Source organism: Dryas octopetala, chromosome 9, assembly GCF_963921425.1.
Source record: "Dryas octopetala chromosome 9, drDryOcto1.1, whole genome shotgun sequence".
Taxonomy (NCBI): Eukaryota; Viridiplantae; Streptophyta; class Magnoliopsida; order Rosales; family Rosaceae; genus Dryas; species Dryas octopetala.
The window spans coordinates 12296477-12302476 of NC_141374.1; positions in this window are offsets into that span (position 1 = coordinate 12296477).

Genomic DNA, 6000 nt, shown 5'->3' on the forward strand with positions numbered 1-6000 from the left:
CTTTTTGGATACCACACAGTTCACCATTTGGCTTTTGTTGACTAGCCCGGCTTAATTGATGTCGTCTGTACACCAGAGTGTGAGTCACTGTGACAAATTAATGTTAAAATTTGTTGGAGCATTGACTGGTTTGCAATTCGCATATCATTTTTGTTGTCTTTTTTTTTTTAATAAATAATTCAATTTGCATGTCATTAACTTAATAAACTTCAACATCATATGCGTGGTTGCATATTATCATATTATGTATTAAGCAACAAGATTAGTATGAGATGCTTGTTCATAGAGATTAGACTAGATTATCATCTCATTTTCTGATTACTTTTCTAATAAATGTGTGAGTCACCTATATGCATGAAGGGATCTACATTTATTAAAAATAAGATCAATAAATGTGATTTCAATTTCTGCGGTCTATATAGATCGATCGATGTAAAGAAGAGTAGAAAAAAAAAAAATAATAAAGATTTAATGGTAGGGGTTTATGTTGTGTGTGTGATCTATATTGCCATTAACCTCTGTCTAAGACTTAATATAGCTAGTTGAGCCTAGTTCTATCAAAATTAATGAAAAGAAATGTGAAAAATCATATATGGATATATATCTACATGGACCATTATTATCCAGTATATGACTTTCAAATACATGCCAACCATGCATGCATGTTGACACGTACACTAGCTGACCCGTTCGCTTAAACTTAAAGGTTTTGGTGCATTGGATCTGAAATTTGCTAATGACCTAATAATTTTTTGGTCAATAATGACCTACTCATTATTAGCGTAAAATTCGGGCAAAGAAAAACTGAATATTAGCTAAAAGAGCACCTCATGTGCATTCTCCCATGCGTATTTAACACAAAGTGTCTATAAAGATAGAAAACTTCTCTTATAAACATAAAAATTGTGAGTTATTAAATTACAAAACACTTGTTAAAATCTTACAATCAAATAACCCATATTTAATTCATATATTTATGTAAATTCGCTTCTCCCATAATTATAATTAATGTGTCTGACTAAAAAGAAATAAAATTTAGTGTTAGTCGCGGACACTCTTCAAAAACCTTAATATTGCTAGTATATATATGTAGAATGATGGAGGTCCATATCGTTGATGACTTGTATACACACATTTTCACATTTCACAAATTGAGAAGTGGTCAATACTGCTTAGCCGCATTTTTCAGGGCACTATGGCCTTATCTTAGGCCACGTACAACATGATCGTCTTTTAAAAAAAAAAAAACATGATTGTCGACTAATTACTCATAGGAAGGTTTAGCTAATTAATTAGTTTGACTTTGTAATTAAAGAAATGGAAAATGTAGTTAGCAAGTCTAGCTACTATGCATGTCTTATGCCAAAATAACAAATCTAGCTATTTTTTTATAAAAAAAAATTATAAGAAAGTGGATCAGGATATGAGAAATTAATTTTAATTTTTTTAAATGTTAACTAGTAACCCACACACGCATCAACAGGGACAGAACTATAAAGTTCGATCTACTTGAAAGGTTCCCAAGATTTCAAATCTGATAATAGAAAAGAGTTCAATATTTTAGAAGGTCAAAATACTTTAAGTAGGGGGCCAAAATATTTATTTTTTTCAATCGATCAGCATATGGATTGAGTTGGTTGAACTTGAAAAAATTATTAGGTGTACGTGAGGAAGAAATACTTTTATATGACTGTAACACTATTTACGGATAGGCATGCCGCATGCATGCTGAGTTGCTGACATAGTGTTATATATTAATCTACTCAAATTTATAATATTCTAAAAATTTATATGTGTTATTAATTTGAGTAAATTGATAACATCAAGTCAATATATTATATAGTGTTATGAGTACACACATAACTATTTCAGATTTGAGAAAGAAATTATAGATATTTAATAAATCTTTTACATAAATTTTTAAGTGAAATTTATAATTTTTTGTGACTTTTTTGTTAATTTATTTATTATTATTTTAGTTTGTAGTCAACTTTTATATATATATAAAAGACAATTGCAGATGATCGATGATCAAAGGTTTAACACGTGCGCTGCTTATCATGAAACACGATCTTGCCCATTTTCTTTGGTACGCAGGCATGATTGCACAAGAGAAATTTGTTAAGCTTTCTAAATTCTAATGATCATAGTTATTGGACTTCCACAAAGCAATATGCAAAGTGTTTGAAATTAAAGTAGTAATTAAAATTTTTGGCCAAAAAAAAAGTAGTAACTATACTAACTAGCTAGCTAAATTATGATTTATACCCTATATTTTTATTCACAATATTGAAGTATTGGAAATTATCATAAATTCGAATTCCTCCACCCAAGATAAGAAAAATTAAAATGGTAACCTTTTTTTTTCTTTTTCAATTTCTTATAGGAAACATAGATGCTACCTACCTACCTAGCTAGCTAGGTTACACAACTCATAAACAGTCAGAAGGTGGTGGTGTATACATATAACAATTTCTCGATGAAGAGTGACAACAATTGTGTGGTGTATCTAATACATACAATAATTACAATAATTTATCATGATGAAGAGCCACGACAATTTGAAGCTACGAAACTCCTAAAACAGTTATATTTATAATTAATTTATTGCAAGTTCATACATATTTAACAAGATGTCACATGCATATATATATATGAAACTGAGGTATTTCTAGCAAGTTCATAAAAATGAGTCATTAATTAGCAAGCTATTGCTGGAAAAAAAGTGTGCAATGCAGATAATATTGGGTGTTACATGCACCCTCCCTCCTATATGCATGGGTCGGTGTTCTAGGAATAATGGTTTGCCTTGGCCTCCTCCGGTGGTGGAGGAGGTCTGATGTATTTTATTTGGTTGTTTTGTTTTGGCCGGCTAGATGTTGCTTATGTCTAGTGCCAGATATATATATATATATATATATATACAAGAATGCTCTAAAACTAACTAGTTAGTAAGTTAATACAAATCTAATCACCATGTTGGGCCCACCACACAATGTAATCTCAAAATCCGAACCGTCTATTTTTTAGGCCCCACTTCAAAGATCATCCCTGTAAAAAATCTTCAAATTCGGAAATCATTTAGTCATTTGATTATAACAACAATTATTTATATGTTTTTATCGAAAACACTGATCGTCTATTTATTTGATCTCAATTAGATGACTAAATGATTTCCGATTTAGTTGATTTTTTGTAATGATGATCTTTGAAGTATGACCTAAATAATTGATGGTTCGCATTATAAAATTATTTATGTGGTGGTCCCAAAAGTATGATTAGTTTCGTATTAACTTACTAACTAGTTAGTTTTAGAACACTCCTCTATATATATATATATGATTAGTTAATTTGGACATGTGTGTATACTCATTTTATCTATAAAGCTTGTTTTTCTGATACGATAAAAAAAAAAGAACGCATACAATATATGTGTATAATTTATCTCTACAGTAGTAACTGCACTAATAAATCATGTTGTCTCTATAATCGATGATAGATATTAATGGACGGACAAGTACGAACTTTATGTATTTTTAGACCCAGATTGATCGGCTCTTGTCTACGTTTTTTATGGTAAGTTTTAGCTCTCTTGAGTTACCACCCTAAATATGAGAGTTCAAACAAAAATTTACACCCAAAGTAAATAATCCTGTCGAGAATGACTAAGAAAATTGACAAACTAAAGTTGTTGTTCAATCCCATCAGGTAAAATTGTGCAAAATTATAACCCAATGGGCATGATTATCTACATTGGGGTTAACCACTTAAGAGATCATTTTTATTTGTATGTCAATATATTTGTATGTATATATAAATTAAGCAACATTATCTTGTAAAATTTATAATTTTATATTATTAATTAGGTGAATTTATAATTGAATGTATAGTCTAAATTGATAATATGACAAGACGACAAGAAAACATTCTCGTAAGAATGTTCGAATGTTTGAGTATTATAGTAAACCAAGATAAATGTTGACATCCAACATGTGAAGATTGTTAATGTATATGTGAACATTAATTATTATTAATCTGTCTGAAGATGTGGGTTAAATTTCAATTAGCCAACTCTTTTCCATATATGCCTTGCTTTCTTTACTCTCATCATGCATAGTCTGATGATCAAAGTACGTAAAGTCGGAGAAAGAGCGTTGAAAGCATAAAATAATACTTATTCTAGTCATCTAGTGTGAACTGAAGACATTGAAGCCTTTAGCCTTGTTTGCCCGCGCTTAACACGGTGCATGTGGTGCACTTGGTGCCATCATTAAACACGGCTTAATCATCACTTTTGCAATAATACAATTATTGAAAAACTAGTCATGCCTATATATATACACACTAACACACACACAAGTGACAGAATGTACGTGGAAAATACTATACTATTTATGGATTTTCATGATGAGTGCTATAACAACAAAGGTGTTTCCTGCATTTAAATGCGCCATTACTGTTCTGCGCCAACACAGAAGGTGGGCACAGTCTTGAGACAGATGATCGTCATTAGTTTGTATAACCTGAAAATGGTAATTAATTGTGAAATCCGTCTCTTCGAATCAAATCGCTCCTATAGTCCTATTCCATAAGAGTCACATCTAGTGTAAATAAGCGCAGCTTTTTTGATTTTTTTAGAGAGAATAATTCTAGACATATCCTAGTCTTAATCCCAAGAACTAACTAGTCCAATTTTATTTATAGGAGTTTGGGTCTCTTTTCTTTTTTCTGGTTTTTGATAGGGAACAATAAAGACTTACATGTAACTTTAATTAAATGAAAATATTACATGATAAAGTACATATACAGTGTATTTTTATGATCATTATAGTTTATTTTTTAGATAATTATTTGCATATTATCTCTGTAAAAAATTAATTAAACTAGAAATCGTTTAGTTATATAATCGTTATCAAATAAACAAACAGTGAATCAAATTGTTACTAAAATCGTATGTTTATTTTATCATAGTTATATAATCAAATAATTTTAGATTTAGTTGATTTTTTGCAGAGATAATTTTTATAGTTAAATTTTAAAAAATAAACGATTTCGATCATAAATTTACACTATAGAATAAGAATAATAAAAAATAAAATTGATAAAGAAGGTAAATTGAGGAAAGTGAATAGCATTTTTTCGTACAATTATACATCAACTATCAAGTAAGGCCACTACAAGTCTACAACTCATCATAGAAAAAGAAAAATGATTTGGCGTTGTTCTTTTTGTTAGCTAAGTAAAGATGCATCGATAGAAGAAAAATGCAACGATTTGCGGCCCAAGACCAGAGTCCGGGACCAGCCCAAAAATTACGCAGAAACAACCAAAAGGGCTTCAGTTGATTGCGTTTTAGTGGACTAAGTGAGCTGAGCGATTCTAAAGCCCATAGTAACTGTATCATCCTCTTAAGCAAGATATTTTCTTAAAGTGCATCAAAATAAAATTTTATATGCAAATAGGTATATTTATTGAACTTATCTTTATTCATGTTAAACCTAAATAATTAAGTCAAGATTCAAGAATCATTTCAATGTAATTTGGAGGTATTAAAAATTGTGCCCGAATTTTATTTTATTTTTTTAAAATTTGCATGTAATAGATGTATAATATACACCTAATATGTAATGAGATGTTTGTGAGATACACTCGTTGCATCTCTAAGTTTTGTGTATGCAAATCAGCATCAAACTCGTGGACCCATTTCCATCATCATGTTATGTCGACGAGAATTAATTGAGTCCCCTTTGAATTTAAACTTGCTTGTAGAAGCCAGAATAAATAAGTAGAGAGAAAGCAGTCAAATCAAGCCTGAATTCGATCTAGTTCATAGGGTATGTAGGTGTACTTTAAAGCTAGTGAAACCTACTCCAACACGCCACGGAATGACATGGCATGCATGCATGACCATAATATTAATGTATGTACGCAACATATCTTGTCTCTGCATGCCACTCTGCACCATGAGAAATCGATTGGACCTTTTTTTACTGTTGATCT